This window comes from Chrysemys picta, chromosome 17 (genome assembly GCF_011386835.1).
Source record: "Chrysemys picta bellii isolate R12L10 chromosome 17, ASM1138683v2, whole genome shotgun sequence".
In the NCBI taxonomy this organism is placed as follows: Eukaryota; Metazoa; Chordata; order Testudines; family Emydidae; genus Chrysemys; species Chrysemys picta.
This window is the reverse complement of record NC_088807.1, coordinates 2,530,970-2,550,082: the sequence shown is the minus strand read 5'-3', so window position 1 is coordinate 2,550,082 and position 19,113 is coordinate 2,530,970. Positions and strand designations below refer to the sequence as shown.

The following is a 19,113-nucleotide window of genomic DNA, read 5'->3' as shown; positions in this document are numbered from 1 at the left end:
GTGCGGCGGCATCGTTGTCAACGCATGATGCTGATTGACACCCGTTGGCCCATATGTTTTTCCCCGCAGCGTCATCCCTTCCCCCATACTGCTCACTCGGTCGCCACCTGACTGTTTACGTCGGCGACCTCTGGGATCTAGAGCGAATGAAACCGGTTTCCAATGGGCTCGCCACTCAAGCCGCCTGCACGGAGCGCCGGGGAGCGGGGTTCGGTCTTATTTTCTGCCCGATTGAGGCTGGATTTGACTGAAGGGCTTTAGGGTTTTTTTTCTAAAGGAAGCTTAAGGCCAGTAGCAGAATTCACAAGGCAGCCGGCGTTCCCGGCCCTGGAGTGGCTGCTGGATTTGTCAGCGAAAGGGCAGAGACAAAGGATTTTTTTTTTTTTTAAACCATGGAATATTTTTGATTGGTGGCAAGGCCTAGTAGTTAGAGCAGGAGGGAATGGGGTCAGGACTCCTGGGTTCTATTCCCAGTTCAGGGTGGGGAGTAGGGTGTAGTGTAGTGGTTGGAGCTGGGTGGGGGACTGGGAGCCAGGACTCCTGGGTTCTATTCCCAATTCTGGATGGGGAGTGGGGTATAGTGGTTGGAGCTGGGTGGGGGACTGGGAGCCAGGACTCCTGGGTTCTCTCCTCAGCAGTGGGAGGGAAGTGATTTAGCAACCAAGGCACTCCACTGAAACTTAGGCCAATTCTGCTACTGGCCCTGCTGTGTGACCTCAGGGAGATACCATCCCGTGGGGTAAGGGGGCTGTTTTGTCTGTCAGGAGGGTGAGATCTTTGGGGCTCGCCTTGTCTCTGGCTGTGGGAACATACCGGGCCCAGCTCAAAGGGACCATGCTCCCAGCCTCTAGGTAGTGCTGTGATGTTAATAATATTGCCCCTTTTGGCCCCAGGAGCCAGCGCTGAGATCTGGGCCTGTGAAGAAAAGACATTGATGCTACGAGTCAGGTGCAAATCTGGTTTCCTTACCGAGTACGCACCCCAAGTCCCGTTTCCCCGAGTACAGTCAGGAAAAACAGCAGCAGGTGGGTTCCTTGCTCCAGAATCCCCGCGCCTGCCCCTTCAACCGGTTCTGTGCCCAAGAAGTCCAGTCTCTGTGAGCGTGTGAATAAGCGACTGCTTCCTGAGGCTGCAAACCACCCTCCTAGCCCCTGAGTTGGCACCCAGGTGACCCCCTCGGCCCACATGTGAGCCTCGGGCACTCCCTCCTGTGTCTGCACGATGTAAAGGGGCTCCTTTTCCCCATCCTATGACAATTTTTCACATTTAAAAAAAATGTTCCCATGCCGAATCGGGACAAAAACTTTGCATTGTCAAGAAACGACACGAACGGAATATTCCAAAAAAAATTGAAACGTTTCATTTCAACAACTTCAAAGCGTCTTGTTCTGATTTTGACTTTATTTTTTATTTTTTTTACTTTCGACCTAATTTTTTTTTTTCAATGTCACCGAGTTAAATTTCAATACGATGAGTCATTTCAAAGACCAAAACCCCAAACTTGTCATTCTGAAAATCTCCAGACTTCCCGTTCGGACAATTTTTAAAGGTTTCTTCTCAATGTTTTTTTTTTGTTGGTTTGTTTTCGGTTTCTTTTTTGATTTGTTTTGGAGTCAAGAAACTTATGGAAACCAACCTTGTTCCTCAAAACAGTTTTGATTTTGCTGAATTGACGCTTTTCAGTGTGTGTGTTTAATTGAAAAACTTCTGACAAGTTGTACTTGGCTCCCACACTGGCTTTAGTGAGATCAGTCATCGTCACGCAACTACCGTAGTTTAGGTTTAGATTGGCTTTCTCTTTAAAACTTGAATCGTAGAATCATAGAATCTCAGGGTTGGAAGGGACCTCACGAGGTATCTAGTCCAACCCCCTGCTCAAAGCAGGATCAATCCCCAACTAAATCATCCCATTCAGGGGCTTTGTCAAGCCTGACCTTGAAAACCTCTAAGGAAGGAGATTTCACCACCTCCCTAGGGAACCCATTCCAGTGCTTCACCACCCTCCTAGTGAAATAGTGTTTCCTAATATCCAACCTAGACCTCCCCCACTGCAACTTGAGACCATTGCTCCTTGTTCTGTCATCTGCCACCACTGAGAACAGTCTAGATCCATCCTCTTTGGAACCCCCCTTCAGGTAGTTGAAAGCAGCTATCAAATCCCCCCTCACTCTTCTCGTCTGCAGACTAAATAATCCCAGTTCCCTCAGCCTCTCCTCATAAGTCATGTGCTCCAGACCCCTCATCATTTTTGTTGCCCTCCGCTGGACTCTTTCCAATTTTTCCACATCCTCCTTGTAGTGTGGGGCCCAAAACTGGACACAGGCTCTTCTAAATGCTCTAAAATCCTCATGGTGACTTGGATTGTCTTGATATTTGGTGCACCGCATGAGGCCATGGGGTAAGGTGAGAAGTCCAAAATTGGGATTATTTGACCACGGGGTTCCTGAGATACATACTTATGAGGCTGTAAGAACAGCTGTAGTGGGTCAGACCAATGGTCCATCTAGCCCAGTATCCTGTCTTCAGACAGGTGGCTGGTGCCAGGTACTTCAGAGGGAATGAACAGGACAGTTATCGAGTGATCCATCCCCTGTCGTCCAGTCCCAGCGTCTGGCAGTCAGAGGTTTAGGGACACCCAGAGCATGGGGCTGCGTCCCTCACCGTCTTGACGAATAGCCATTGATGGATCTATCCTCCAGGAGCTGTTCTTATTCTTTTTTGAACGCAGTTCTACTTTTGGCCTTCACAACATCCCCTGGCGAGGAGTTCCACAGGTTGACTGTGCGTTGGGTGAAGAAGGACTTCCTTCTGTTTGTTTTAAACCTGCTGCCTGTTCATTTCATTGGGTGACCCCTGGTTCTTGTGTTCTGTGAAGGGGTAAATTACATTTCCTTATTCACGGTCCCCACACCGTTCATGATTTTTATAGACCGCTATCGTCTCTTTTCTAAACTGACCGGCCCCAGTCTCTTTAATCTCTCCTCGTACGGAAGCTGTTCCATCCCCCAGATCGTTTTTGTTGCCCTTCTCTGCACCTATTCCAATTCTAATACACTCATTTAGAGCTGGGGTGACCAGAACTACACGCGGTATTCAAGGTGTGGGCGTAGCGTGGCGCGTCCTGGGAAAACACCGCTTTTCCGAAGGTCGCCTACCAAGGTTTTGCCCAGACCTTGCTCAAACCCGTGGCTGCGATCCTGGCCAAAATAGTCTTCTTGAGCCCATGCCGATGCAGGGCCCCAAAATGGATCACTTCCCACTTTCTCTAGGGTGACCAGATAGCAAGTGACCCTTTGGGGGGAGGGGGGGCAGGGGAATAGTTGCGTGTACAAGACAAAGCTCCTAATATCGGGGCATCTGGTCACCCTGTCTAGGGGATTTAGGCACGTAGCCTCCCAATCCCGGTGTGTGCAAATCCCCGGGGGCGTGCTGAACATGCAGGGACGGCCTGGTTAGCAGGGGATGTTCCTTTAAGGCCCGGGGTTCTCTCCCCCAGCGGGCGAGCCGCCGAGGGATGTCTCCGTGGTAATGGTGACGGGTTGACAGGATGATTAGCGCTGATTGTAAGTTAGGGTTCGGAGGGGCTTGGGCAGATAACAGTAATTTGTGCCTGGAGCCTTCCATCACGGCGGCTTGTAGGGCTTGGCCGCCTCCCCCAGATGGCAGCTAAATATTCCTCTCTTCCTAGTACAGCTGGGGGGGATGGAGCGACAAGGAACTCACTGGAGTGGAACCCAGGAGTCCTGGCTCCCAGCCCCCGTGCTGTAACCACTAGACCCCACTCCCCTCCAGAGCCAGGCGTAGAATCCAGGAGTCCTGGCTCCCAGCCCCCCTGCTCTAACCACTAGACCCCACTCCCCTCCAGAGCCAGGCGTAGAATCCAGGAGTCCTGGCTCCCAGCCCCCCTGCTCTAACCACTAGACCCCACTCCCCTCCAGAGCCAGGAGAGAACCCAGGAGTCCTGAAGGAGAAAGGAAATATCTTTATAGCTGCTTCCCTGCAAGGTGGTATGGTCCAGTGGCTTCTGGGTTCTCTTCCCATCTCTGCTACTGACCTGCTGTGTGATCTTGGGCAAGTCCCCTCTTTGTGCCCCTATTTTCTCTGCCCCCCCCCCCCCCTCTGTCTGGTCCTTGGGCTCTTCCATTGAGCTGAATCCAGCTCCTTGCATCTCGGGTAATTGGTTGGCCTGGGTTATCCCAGCCCGTGCTGGGAAGGGGAGAACTCTTAGGTGGGGTGGGTGCGGGGCTGGCTTGTGTCGGCTGGCGTTAGGGTGCGTCCGACCGGAATGGAAGAGCCACTGGGTTGCATTTTCGACAGCCTCGGGTGCCAGCGGCACCTTTCAGAGCCGCCCGGGAGATCAGCGCTGATCTGTCGAGCTCCGGACCGAAGAGAGAGTGGTTTCCAAGGCCAGCCGGGCCCATTGTGATCTAACCGGACCGGCTGGACAGCCCAGGCCGGAGAACCACCCCGAAATCGTTCCCAGAGCAGGTCTCTTCAATTTAAAAACAGTCCGTGATGGAGGATCCACCAGGCCCTGGGGAAGTGGTTAATTACACTCACCATTAAAACGGCGGCCTTCCTTCCAGTCGGAGTCTGTCCAGCCTCAACTCCCAGCCATCGGATCAGTTTCGACCTGTCGCTGCTAGAATGACGAACCCGTTATTAAATATTTGTTCCCCGGGCAGCTACTTACCGACAGCGCCCAAGCCACCCCCGAGCCTTCCCTTTGCTAAACTCAGCAGGCCAAGCTCCGAGAGTCTGTCACTCCAAGGCAGGTTTTCTAACCCTTCGATCGTTCTCGCGGCTCTTCTCTGACCCCTCTCCCATTGATCAACCTCCTTGAGTTGTGGGCACCAGAAGGGGACCCAGTAGCGGTCACGTCAGGGCCAGACACGGAGGGAAAATATCCTCTCTGCTCCGACGGGAGATTCCCCTGTTTATGCAGCCCAGGATGGGGTTCGCGCTTTTGGCCACAGCGTCCCACTGGGAGCTCAGCTGGTTCTCCACCAGGACCCCCAAATGTTTTTCCGAGTCCCTGTTTCCCAGGGGAGAGCCCCTTCCCCCACATCCCGTAAGCATGGCCTGCATTCTTCGTTCCTTGCTTACGGATTTACATTGAGCCCTATTAAAAGGCACATCGGATGGGTGTGGAAGGGGCTTGGAGAAGTGGGGCTGTCAGATCGGGTGGCAATGACCAGAGAGGAACAGCGAAGGAGGAGGAGAAGAGGAGAAATAATAACACCTCTGTCCTGAAAAGTCCTTTTGTAATTGGCACTTTCTGGCATGAGACTTCATTATCGGTTCAAAGAAAGCAGCTCTTGGAGGTAATTTATCGCTAATTGCCCAATTATCTTCCTCCAGAGGAGTTTTAAAAGGAAACCACTTGAAATACTTTTAGTGAAACTTGAGGCAAATATTACTACGCCGGGAAAGCTCCCATTCGACTCCTCTTCTCAGATCTGGGGCGAAGGGGGTGGGGCTGCTCTCAGGACGCCTGGGTTTAATTCCCCAGCTTTCCCCATGCAATCTTGGACAAGTCACTTAGGGGGAGAATTTTAAGAGGGCCAGAGCCGCCAAGGTAGTTAGGTGCCAATGAAAATCCAGGAGGTGCCAATTTGCCTCTTTAGGTTCCTCCATCCCTGTGTGACTGTCTCTATTTAGGGCCCTAAAGCCACAGATCGTTCCCTACTGGAATTTTCAAAGCCACCTACGCGCCTAATTCCCAGTGGTTCCCAGGGGAGTTAGGTGTGTAAACGTCTTTGAGGCTCTGGGCCCTGAATCACTTATTAGGGCTTGTCTACACGGGGGTGGGGGATGCTCAAGAACGTTAATCCGAATTAACTAAAGGTGTGACTTGAAAGTGGATTAGTTAACCCCCTGTGTGGATGCTATTATTCAGAATTCAAATGATTTGATTTGATTTTAGTTTAATTCACTTTGGGTTTGTCTACAGGGGGACATCCGGGAAAGTGAATCTGAATTAGGGCTTGTCTACAAGATACAGTGGCACCAATGCGCCGCTGTACTGCTTCAGTGTAGACTCTTCCCATGCTGACAGGAGGGATTGTCTACATGGGGATTTAGGTCAATTTAACTACGCCGCTCAGGGGTGTGGATTTTTTACAACCTGACCAATGTAGTTAAACTGACCTAATTTTCTAGCATAGGCCAGGCCTTAACTAGAGGTGTGAATGTGAAGTGTATTGATTAAACTGCATTAAATCCTTATTCAGAATTAAAGTGGCCTTAATTCAGTTTATTTTAATACACTTCCAAAGTGAATTAAACTGCACCGAATTTTAATTCTGAGTTACAGCGTCCACTCGGGGTTTTAATGCAGTTTAACAAATCCACTTTAAAAGTGACTTTGGATGAATTTACCTGAGTGTCCCTGGGTGCACAAGCTCTTTAGGCCTTCTAACATTGAGGAGAAAAATGGCTAAGCACCTTTAAAGATCTATTCTGAATCGCCCACTGCCTCAGTTTCCCCATCTTTAAAATGGGTAGAGATGGTTGGAAGATTTTCATCTAACCAGTTTTTAACAAAACAGAAACTTTTAGTGAAATTCTCAATCCAGGTGAAATTTCATTTTGAAAACAATTGGGTGGCTGTGTGTGTGTGTAAAGTATTTAAAAAATGTTGGGGCATCCCGTTTGGATTTTTATTATAACGTCTATAAATAATTTCTTAGTCTGCACTGAAATGAAATATTTCAAATGTATCAAAACGAAACATTTCCATTGACTGTATTACTGACCATCAGAGGGCCCAACCACATCAGCCACACCATCAAGGGCTCATTCACCTGCACATCCACTAACGTGATATATGCCATCATGTGCCAGCAATGCCCCTCTGCCATGTACATTGGCCAAACCGGACAGTCCCTCCGCAAAAGAATAAATGGACACAAATCGGACATCAGGAATGGTAACATACATAAGCCAGTAAGTGAACATTTCAATCTCCCTGGTCATTCTATTACGGATTTAAGTCACTATCATTGAACAAAAAAACTTCAGAAACAGACTTCAAAGAGAAACAGCAGAACTCAAATTCATTTGCAAATTCAACACCATTAATCTGGGCTTGAATAGGGACTGGGAGTGGCTGGCTCATTACAGAAGCAGCTTTTCCTCTCCTGGAATTGACACCTCCTCATCTATTATTGGGAGTGGACCACATCCACCCTGATTGAATTGGCCCCGTCAACACTGGTTTTCCACTTGCGAAGTAACTCCCTGCTCTCCATGTGTCAGTATACAATGCCTGCATCTGTAACTTTCACTCTATGCATCCGAAGAAGTGAGGTTTTTACCTACGAAAGCTTATGCCCAAATAAATCTGTTAGTCTTTATGGTGCCACCAGACTCCTTGTTTTTGTAGATACAGACTAACACGGCTACCCCCTGATACTCGATTGACTGTAAAGGAAACTTTTCTTGAAATTTCCCGTAGCAAAAAATTTCAACTTTTTTTTTTTTTTTTTTTGTCCTGATCGGGGATTAAATGTTTTCAAAATCTCAATTGTTTTCATGGGATGGAAAATCCATTTTGCAATTGGCTCTGAAAATGGCGATTCTAATCCTCATTTGTCCGGGTTAATTTGTAAACTTTTCAGGGCAGAGGCTGGGTCAGGGCAGTGCCTGGCACAATGGAGGGCCCTGATCTCGGCCGGGGTCTGGGCGGCGACGGGGCCCCGATCTCGGCTGGGGTCTGGGCGGCGCCCAGTGCAACGGGGTCCTGATCTCGGCCGGGGTCTGGGCGGCGACGGGGCCCCGATCTTGGCTGGGGTCTGGGCGGCGCCCGGTGCAACGGGGCCCTGATCTTGGCCGGGGTCTGGGCGGCGACGGGGCCCCGATCTCGGCTGGGGTCTGGGCGGCGCCCGGTGCAACGGGGCCCTGATCTTGGCCGGGGTCTGGGCGGCGACGGGGCCCCGATCTCGGCTGGGGTCTGGGCGGCGCCCAGTGCAACGGGGCCCTGATCTCGGCCGGGGTCTGGGCGGCGACGGGGCCCCGATCTCGGCCAGGGTATGGGTGGCGCCCGGCGCGACAGGGCCCTGATCTCGGCTGGGGTCTGGGCAGCGCCCGGCGCGACGGGGCCCTGATCTCGGCCGGGGTCTGGGTGGCGCCCGGCGCGACAGGGCCCTGATCTCAGCTGGGGTCTGGGCAGCGCCCGGCGCGACGGGGCCCTGATCTCGGCCGGGGTCTGGGCGGCGACGGGGCCCCGATCTCGGGCAGGGTATGGGTGGCGCCCGGCGCGACGGGGCCCTGATCTCGGCCGGGGTCTGGGCGGCGACGGGGCCCCGATCTCGGGCAGGGTATGGGTGGCGCCCGGCGCGACGGGGCCCTGATCTCGGCCGGGGTCTGGGCGGCGCCCATTGGTCTGACCCCATCTGTCTGTTCCTATTAACGACGGCTGATGGAGTCTATTGTGGTATTACTGCAGAGTGCTGTAGGACCAGTTTATCATAAAAGCTAGCAGGAGAAGCTTCAGACCTCCTGCCCTGTGTGCAATCTGGTGGGGCTTGGAGCGCCCGTCCGGTCTGATGCCTGGGATTCACACCTCCCTGAGCGATTGTTCCAGGCTCTCTGCAGACTCAGGCAGACAGCAGCTGACAGTCACACATCATCACACAACGGCAGAAGCCTGGGCCCTAGACACAGACCTAGGAGTGATTCGGAGCTCTGAATTCTTCGGAGTTCCACAAGGACCAGAAGCAATTTTAAAGATGTCCGTGCGTCTTTCCTTTGGCTAATTGTAATGGCTAATTACACCAGAAGGGGGACTCATGTGCCTGGGAGACTTGGGGGGAAGGGGGGGTTTATTTTTTGTTTTTAAAGGAAAATTTTGCTCCTTCCCTTCGGTGGGTTGAGCCTTTGATAAGGCGATAATGATCGTGTCATACCTTGATGGCTGCTAATAATATCGTCCACTCGGTAAGAAGAATCATCACAGATCATGCCTCTGGGCTGAAGATGAATGACTGCTAGGAAGGGGTGGGGGTGAGGCACGTAGCCTGTGTGTCTGTCTCTGTGTGTGTGTTCTGGTGGGTTCTACTCCTGGCTCCACCACTGTGGGCAAATCACATCTCTGGGCCTCAGTTTCCCTTCCCCGGTGTCCATTTAGACTGAGCTCTTTGGGTTGGGGCTGTGTTTCTGCAGAGTCTCTGGTGGGTCCGGGACGGTCACGCGTTGTGTCTGCGCAGCGCCTGGCACAGAGGTGCCGATCTCCACTGAGGCCTGTAGGTAAACCCGCGTTCTAATTCGTGATAGTGGACGTCTTGTGCAAGGGACATTACACAACCAGTCCCTATTAGAGAGCAGAGGGCTGATTGCCCCACGGCTGGCCTTCTTGCAGCTCTCTCTGCAGGGCGGGTGGGATAGCTCAGTGGTTTGAGCATTGGCCTGCTAAACCCGGGGTTGTGAGTTCAATCCTTGAGGGGGACATTTAGGAAACTGGGGTAAAAATCTGCCTGGGGATTAGTCCTGCTTTGAGCAGTGGATTGGACTAGATACTTCCTGAGATCCCTTCCAACCCTGATATTCTATGAGTCTCAGAATAGTGGATTAGACGGCTCTCGGTTCTGATCCAGTCTGACTTTAAAGGCAGCTGAGAACCCTTCCAGGGGAAAAGGTGGAAGAACAGGATTGAAAGGGACAGAAGAAGAGGGGCAGTATCAGGCTAGAGGCTTCTGTGATCATCCTTAAAGAGACTGTCCCATTGCACAGACTTTTCCACCTCTGTGATGCTTTCTCCAGCAAGTCCCTCTAGGATCTAGGCGGCTGGTGGGCAGGGAGCCATGGGCTGCCAGGTGACCATGGTAAATGTTTAATAGCATCTCAGAACTAGGGCCAGACTGACCCTCCACCAGCCCCTTTAAGGAGCGTTCAGAGCGAAGAGGGCGGCTTGCAAGCAGAAGGCTGGTTTGGAGACACTGGTGTCTGCCCGGGAAATCCGGTGAAGACTTGTGTAAACTCGCCCCCGCCCCCGCCACTTCCAACTGCTTCCCCCACGGGGGCGGCGTTGAATTCAGGGGCTTGATCCCAGCTTTCCTGAGCCCCCGGCCAATGCCTCAACCATGAGCCTGGCCTTTGATTTGCTGCGTTAGGGCCAGGCTGATGATAAAGTGCCCATCCCCGAGGTCTCTGGGCTGCAGATTAAAGGACTCCAGGTTTGTAAGAAAGGCCAGGATTCCCAGCGGTGCTAAGGCCCCGGGGCACCTGGCTCTGGCTGTGTAAAGGGGGGTTAAAGGAAACCCATAGCATAATAGAGAACCACGCCGCTCCCCCTCGCCCAGCCCCCACCTCCCTGTTTATCTGCAGCCAAAGCTGAGATTGGACAAGGCCCCTGCACAGGATGGACGCTGTTTCCGAAGAATCTGGGGGATTCCCAGCTCCTTCTTTAACCACTAGACCCCACTCCCTTCCCAAAGCCGGGGCTTAGAACCCAGGAGTCCTGAGGCCCAGTCCTGTGCTTTGACCACTAGGCTCTGCAGCCACTGCTCTGGAGTTCTCAATTCCCCACAAAAATGAACCGGCGTGGCCACGCTCTCCTCGAAAGCCCTGAGCCTTTCGCTCCGTCCTGGAGGGAAAACTTTCTCCCTCCTCTCCCCCCCGCACCTCCCCTCGCAAGCCGCCAGTGGCCTGCTCAGCACCGCTCCCTGGGAAGGTGATTAATGGCCAGGCCGGCTCCCCGGCCTCTCTCCCCCGTCCCGTCCCTGGCTCCGCTTCAGCCGCAGCCCCCGCCAATTGTTGGGCTCACATCTGGGCTGGAGCAAGAGGAGGAGGGCGGAGACGATTCTGCAGACGAAGGGGAGTAAGACTTAGGCTCCATCCACCCCCAGACTCACAGGCGGAGTCCAATGGGGACACAGCTCATCTGCTCACCTCGCCTGGCTTCGGCTCCCTCTCAGGCCAGTATCTCGAGCAGCGAGCCCCCAGCCTCTTCGTGCCCACTTCCCGTCCCTCGAGAGACTGCAGGAGGGGCGTGACTGATTTGTCCGAACACGGCACCCAGAGGCTTCGGTGACGGGCGGCTGCATAAAACTCCCAAGATCGATGGTTTTGTTTCTTTTGTTGGCCAGAGAACAAAGGAGGGCTGGATTTGCAGCTGCCCCAGCCCTGTGCTTGAGGGGGGGGGGGAGGTGGCTTTAAAGCCCCTTGCCGCCCTGCCTGACCCATCCTGTGTTATTTAGAGCAGCCTCAAGGCTGTTCTAACTCATCCCTTCGGACCCTGGGGGGCAGAGAATAGCCGCAGAGCAGTGAGCTCTGCCCATGCCCCTGGTTCGCTCCCTATGGCAGGGGCCGGCAGGAGCAGACTGGCCAGGGAGCCCCCCCTGCATGTGGGGGGGATTCTCAGGGGTCAGTCCCACCCCAGAGGGGCCTGAGGGTGAACCTGCTGGTCTCAACCTTGGGCTCCAGAGTGGGAGAACCTCCCACAAACCCCCTTCCTCCCTCCAGTTCCCTTCCCCCTTTTTCTCTCCCCCCCCATCCCTCTCCTCCTCCCACCTCCCTCCCCATCAGACTTTATTCCCCATAAGTGTGGGGGTGGGGCTAAGAGGGGGAGATGCGATTGCAGGCCGAGAAAACTGCTCCTGCCCCTTTAAGGGGATCCCCTCCCCCTAGGGAAACACCCCCACCTCTCCTCCCCATCTCCCCTCCACCCCCGCCAGGTGGTGGTGGGGAATCTCACTCCATCACTGTCAGGCACCGGTCCCCTGGGCAGGGAGCGGGAATTAATCCCCATCCAGTTTGAATTAAAATGCAAAAAAGAAAAGCCCCATTCCCTCTGACCCCTGGCACTCCCCCTCCCATCCTGCCGAGCTCCGGGGGCGGGCCCAGACCCGGCACCACCAGCAGCCTGGAATAATGTCACGGGGTGGGGGAACAGAGGGTGGCACCCCCTGTGCCTCGGGCGCTCATCCCCCCTGGTGCCGTTGGGCTGCTGGGTGGGGATCGATGTCTCCTGGGCAGGTTGTGCAGCAGTGACACAATGCCGTCGTGTGTGCCGTACTTTTAAATTTTCTACCAGCTCTTACTGGAGCGGGCGGAGCGCCACGGCCATTCTGTTGGCGTAAGGGCTGCAGCCTGTTACATAGTGCCCTCCAAGGGGACTTGACCTTAGTTCTTTCTTGAGGCTGTTTTTCCTTATATAGAAAGGAAAGTCATGCCGCCTGCATGGCCACATGGGGCACTCACACATGTGCGCGCACACACAGTGCTCTCCTCCTGGGGCACTTTACTTTAGTTCTTTCTTGTCAGTGCTTTTCCTGATGCTGCAATAAGGTTGTGCTAGGCTGACCGCTCTCGTGATAGTGGGTGTGTAGAAACATGAACACACACACACAGAGTGCACTCTCCTCTGCCTTCAGTTCTTTCTTTTCATGCATTCTCCTTATAAAATGAAAGCCATGCTAGCCTCAGAGCCCCCGCCCCATTCTCGCGCGACGCGGGGTGGAAATTTCTCTGGGTCTCAGTTCCTCCATCTGTAAAAGGGGGAGATGCTTAGACGTTGAGTTATTTTGGGGGCAAGACCTGTCTCCCACTCTGTGCTTGCGCAGCGCCTGGCGCGATCTCGGTCAGGCCCTCCTGCCTGTCATGCGAATAAAAAAAAAATATGCAAAATATTATAAACGATGAGCAGATCGATGTTACATATTCTGCGCGGTGAGCAGTAGACCGACCAGACAGCAAGTATAAAAATCGAGACGGGGGTGAGGGGTAATAGGAGCCTATATAAGAAAAAGACCCAAAAATCGGGACTGTCCCTATAAAACCGGGACATCTGGTCACCCTAGACCTGTATGCAGCATGTGTATTGTCGGTCAGACAATTTGTACACACACACACACACACACACCCCCTCTACATACAGAATCCCCCCCCCCAACCTTTATTTATTTTTATTTATTTTTAAAAAGCAACTTACCTATTAGACTGGACTTTTTTATTCCCTCAGCAACGCCGGCCGGTCGGTGGGATATAAGCTGCCTTTGCACTATAAGGGAATCCTAGAACTGGAAGGGGCCTCGAGAGATCATCTAGTCCAGTTCCCTGCTTTCAGTCCTGCCACGAGAACCTCTACACCGGCTCCGGGGCCACCATAGCCATCCCAGGCGCGAGCGCTGACCCGAAGGCCTTGTGGCGTTACACCCGCGCAGAGATCACGCCGTGTTTTCGCTGGGTCCGGCTCCATCTGAAGTGGCCCAACACGTGAGGGGCCCGAGACACGAAATCTCTCTCTCCCCCGGGGAAAGCTGCGCTGGCCGATCGCTGGCTTTCGAACAGGGAGGCGAGTCTTTTCCCCCGGCTCCAAAAACCAAGCAGGTAAGAGCGTGGCCAGACTGCACCTCTCTGGGGACCGGTGGGGCAGTCCCAGGTCGTCTGCTGCTGCTGCTACCGAGTGTGATCTCGAGCAGAGCCCCCCACCTGAAAGCATGAGGGTCATTCAATCAAAGCAGGGCAGTCTCTCAACCCTCTAAGTTAGATCTTCTCTGGTTATAACGATTCTGCTGACCCAGGCTCTCACCTCCCCTCCTTCTTCCCAGTTGTACCCGCCACTGCTCCCATGTCACCCCAACACCCCCGGGGGGCTGTCAGTACGGGGGGATTGAACCGCAGGCCTTGGGGGTTGTAACAGATAAGTCGCTACTACTGGAACTAGAATACCTGTCGCAGGCCCGTCAATCGCTAGTCACCACTAGAGGGGGACAACGGGCCGCCCGGCGTGGGCATCGCTTTAAATACCTCCTCCCTAGGCAGTGATGGAGTTCACGGGAGGAATTAGACAGAAAATTGCCTGCAAGGGCCCATTGGGGGAGCTCTGTTCATCAAGCCAGCGAGGGAGAGGCTGTTTTAAGGGGCAAGTGAGAGCTATGAGTCTCTACCTGCCGCGAGGACCGGGCCGAGACCCAGCCAGCTTCTCTCATGCAGGGGAGGGGGGGGTGACTGAATCGGTTTTGATCCCTGCTCAAGGGGGTTAGCTCTCCACTGGTGACCGAGAGGCAAAAGATTCTTCCAAAGCCTATTGATAGTGATTCATTGATTATAAAGCCACGAGGGATGAGGGTATGGGGGCACGGGGGCTGGGCCTCAGGGCACCTGGCTTCTATTCCTGGCTCTGTCACTGATCAGCAGCAAGTCCCGGCCTCGCTCCGTGCCTCAGTTTCCCCACCCCACTACTTGTCTATTTAGAGCGTAAACTCTTTGGGGCGGGGACTGTCTTTCACTCTGTGTCTGTGCAGCGCCCAGCCCGGTGGGGACCCTGATCTCGGCCGGCGTCTGTGCAGCGCCCGGCCCAACAGGGTCCTGATCAGAGCTGGGCCATCTAGCTGCTACTTCACTAAATAGAATAACAGATTATGTGTTTAAAGCTCGGCACGGGCCGGGCGTCAGCGGCGGTAGGATGGGGGACTAATTTTGTCCACCCCCATTTAAAAGCCTTTTTGCCTCGTTTCATATTTCAAATAATCCTTCTCCTAATCCCCTGTGTTGTCTCCCCAAGTCCAGCAAACAAGAAAGCACCAAACCTGGGATACTGTATCGTAAATTACAGGCCTGCCAGGTCATAAAATCAACAGGGCCCGGAGTGTTTATTTTGCTGCATTAGACCAGCCCCTCCATTATAGACAAGAAAACATGTGAGGAATGCCCCCTTTGAATTTCTCCGCTGCATAAAATATATTTATTACATGGCAGCTGTGAATTTAAAGGCACAGCGCCCGCATTTATGACCTCTCGTTACATACAATTTTCAGTTAAAAGAAATCTTTTTTTTTTCCCCTCTCCCCTCTCTCTTTCTCCCTGCCCAATAATTCATTCTGGGGCCAAAAGGGGAGGGAGTGGAAAGGATCACTTGAAGTCTGCGTTGGCATGCCGATAAATTAAAAAGGAGAGCATCTCTCGGTACGGGAACACAACACAACGACACTGAAGAATGATATTTAAAAGAGACACAAAAAGTGCATAGGTGGGTGCATCTGAAACGTGGGGTGATTAGTTTTTCAATTAAAACCTGACGTTTGCCAGCTCGCTTACCAGCGCTGCTGAATTAATGTGTGCAGAAACAGTGATTTTTTTAATTTTTTTTAAAGGAAGAATAGGAAATTCAAAAAGGATGGGTGGATGAATAGAGAGAGAGAGAAGAGTGTGCATTGGGATGGATGGATAGATAGATAGATACCATTTGAAATAACATGGATTTATACAGATAGATCCACTAGATATTAAATAGCCAAATCCCATTAGAAATAAAATGGATAGATAGACTGACGGATCCCCCAGAAATTAGGTGGACAGATCCTAATAGAAATAAAATGAATAGATGGATACCACTTGAAATTAGATAGACAGTGAGGCCAACCAGAAACTAGGTGGATGGATAGATTAGATTTAGGAGAAAGTTATATTTCTCAGGTCTGCAAATTTGTGCCTTTATAATTTAAGGAGGAGAAAACCTCATTATAACTGTGTTGAAACCAACTTTTTTATAAACGTGCTAACTTTGTGCCATCCAGAATGAGGGTGTTTGAGGACGTTTGGTTTAGGTGTTAGTAGATTGATTTGGAGGGAGGGGGGTGTTTTGTGTCTTGATCAAGTTTTGTAAATTCCGTCCCATTTGTCTTTAAAGATATTGCCATCTTCTTGCTAAAATCCAAAGCTTATAAACTCTCCCAGATTTCTATCCCCTGTGTTTATACAGACACTTTATGTTTCTATAGAAGCTTTTCATTTGTGGATCTCAAAGTAATTTAGCAACGTGGCTAATAACATACACTCCGTATATGATGTATCCTCGTGTTTGTGTGCGCGCAGCGACACATACGCCGTTAATTCAGGGATAATGCCACTGATAAATTAAGCAAACACGGGCTAAAGAAATTTATCTGCAATTTGAGTTTATCCATTGGTTGTTTGAAATAATATTGGTTAAAGCAATTTTCCCCTCGGCTGATGCAAAAAAGACTCTGAGAGCTGGAAGTTAACCTCCTTTTTAAAAAAAATCAAATCTCTAGAGGAAAGTTCTTTGGGTATTTTAAGTATTAGATTCCAAAGCAGGCCACTAGTATCGGATCTAAAGTTCAAAGGCCTATGTCCTTGGTATGGTAAATAGATCATGTGGACACAACAATGTGATAATCTCCTTCCTTCATGGAAAGGAAAGGGGAAAGGAATGAAAATGATGATTAGGGTGAAATTTCAGGATCAAATGCATTTCCCATAGTGGGCCTTTAGGACAGAATTGTCCTTAGTGTGTCTTGTTCAGTTGTTTGTTTCTAAACCCTCTAAAGCCTTTAAACACACATATTTGCTAGATACAGATTAAAACCTGAGAAAATAGGCCCCTGGGTTTTGCTAACGTGCCCAGAGCAGCCCTGAAAAGTTTGGAGAACGTTTCTATTTTAATGTCAGAAAAGCGGGTTTTGAAAACAATATTTCAGAATCCTCATTACAGGAAAAAGCCCCCCGGATTACTCACACTCACACCCTTACCCTTACCCCTCTTCCGCTTTCAGGAGTTCCCACCCAACACAACAGACCTGTTTGTCTTCGGCTTGCCAACAAATCGGCCAGCGTGCAAAAGATTTGCCAAGCGCAGAATCCAAAGGCAATTCACGAGGAGCCTGTGGAATCGATGGCAAACGAGAGCCACCATTTCTGGTTTCAGTCCTTCTGACGGTGGGGGCTCTTTGCCAACTTTGGATCGGGGGGGGGGGTTGTTTTGTCTTAAACAAAGTTTGGATCCTCTTGTAAAAGTGACGGATTTTAAAGATAGAACCAGCCACTCCTTTTTAATGAGGATTTGAAGTTAAAAACAAAAAAACCCTCCACGGTGGCTTCCAGGGCAAGAAAAGGGCACGTGGAGGGTGAAACAGACGGGCCAGTTTTGGGCTATTTATAGAAGACAGTTGCATTTTTCTACCTCCCCTTCCTTAAAACAAACAAACAAACAAAAAAGGTGGATTTTAAAGCAATCTTGAGGCGGGGGGGGGGGGGAGAGGGATGAGGGAAGCAAAAAGAAGCAAAGGAGAACAGAAGGTGCTTATGCAAATACTTCATTGGAACAAAGGGACACGGACACCCCCCCCTGCACCCCCCACGCCTGTAATAAAAGGTTGGGGATTTTCAAACAGGAGGGAATGGGGGTGGGGAAGGGTGGATGGGTAAGAGAGAGACCAAGAGAGCTCTCTGCAGTCCCTTCCGTTCTGGGGAACCCACAGAGATCTGCTCCCTCCGGGCACGAGGCCGGTTTTCAGCGGTTGGGTTGAGTTGGCGGGGGCCAGCTGGCCTGGGTGCTACCCAGGAGGGTGGACAAGATGACCCGCTTCCAGCCTTCAGTTCTATCCTTTGTCTCCCCCGTTGGCATTAACCGCCTCCCTGTTCTAAAGGCCATGTGTGTGCATTTCCAGCATGGGGAGCGGGCTGGATTCAGAAGTTGGGGATTATTTTCCAAGCCGGGCTTGGGAAACTCGGACATGATTTGGAGCCGGAAAAAATACATTTCTGAAAATAAATCAGCGGCGCCCGTTGCTTCGTCCGTTCTGCCTCTTTTCTTGCCAGGTGCGGCCCAGGCGGAGAGGTGGTTCTCCAGGGGGAACAGCGACCCTGATTAACTGCATGGTGCTTGGAGGCTTAGGACAGCAAAGATGTAGCTAACCTCTGGCCCTGGCTGGGATCAGAGCTGCAGCAGCAATCCTTTGCAAAACCCTCCGATTTGTTTTGAATCATGCATCTACTTCCTAGCATTTGGCAGCCTCCCCCCCGCCAGGGTTACCCCTGGTTGTGTTTATTATTGTAGGGTTAGCTAGATGACTTTGCTGGAGGAGGAAGGACAGAGGTTGAGGCCTTGCCATCCTGCTTTGTTTTCCTATTTATCTAAGGCACCATCCCGGATGGGGTCATTGTGAGGTCAGATCTGGCCTTGTAAAGATCAGCAGATCTGCAAAGGTGCCCCCTTCTAAAGATCTAATCCCCCCGCCCCTGCCACATGCTTCCAGGGATCCCTCAGGAGCGCTGAGGGGAAGACGAAGGATTCAACAGTTCTGTTCGGGAATGTAGATCTGCCATCTCTCAGTCAAAACCCCCCAAACCACCACCAAGGAGACCCCATCCTGGTGAACCATACAAACTCCCTGCTCTGTCAGTGAAACAATTTCCCGGCTTGTTTGCTCTTCGTCCCCCCCGGCTAAAATCATTCGGGATTAAGCTGCTGACCCCCTCCCCCTTCGTGCAGTCATGTACATTGATGCAAAAATGCATTGCGCCCCCAGAACAGACCGGGGAGCGCTTGGCAAAGGAAAACCCTGGGTGTATGGCAATGGAGAATCGGGTTCGTTGTAATTAACCCCTGCAACCCACCAAGGGTCAGGGTGGATTCTCCATCACTGGTCATTGGTCAATCAAGTTTGGATGGGTTTTTTATTAGCTCTGTTCTCGGGCACGAGGTATTATTGTGGGGCAGGTTTCAGGCCTGGCCGATAGCACATCCTTCTGGCCTTGGAATCCAGGAAGGTAGTTGTATGTTCTCCGGAAACTGAGAGGGAGAACGTGGCTCATTTGTGTCTCTGGACTCTGAGTGTGTGTGTGTGTGTGTTGTGGGTTTTTTTTTTAAATTTTAGCCGCTGTTCACACACACTTACTAAACCTCTACATGGTATACACACACACACACACACACACACACAGACTTATAGACTAACAGACGTATTGGAGCATGAGCTTTCATGGATGAATACCCACTTCGTCGGATGCATGTTCACACACACACACACAATTTTAGATAATGTTCACACACACAACCTTTAACAATGTTCACACACACACACACAATCTCTAGAATATGTTCACACACACACAACCTCTAAGCAATGTTTTCAGACACACCCAATAACTTTAGATAGCATACACACACACACACACAATTTTAGATCATGTTCACACACACAACCTCTAAGCAATGTGTTCAGACACACCCAATAACTTTAGATAGCGTACACACACACACACACACACACAACCTCTAGACACTGTTCCGACACACATGCGGACACACACAGATTTATCTCACTGCAGACTGAAACCAGTCAGCTTTGGGGACACACCCACTCAGCT

The 19,113-nt window shown here is 51.5% G+C and overlaps 1 long non-coding RNA gene across 1 annotated transcript; it reads left to right on the top strand.

The window, feature by feature from the left end:
- The first annotated feature begins 10,725 nt into the window (after window positions 1-10,725).
- On the top strand, window positions 10,726-17,580 carry LOC112060565 (uncharacterized). The gene is made up of 3 exons (XR_002889854.3): window positions 10,726-10,916; window positions 12,962-13,329; window positions 16,518-17,580. It is a non-coding gene; the product is annotated as an uncharacterized LOC112060565 (long non-coding RNA).
- Window positions 17,581-19,113: the final 1,533 nt, after the last annotated feature.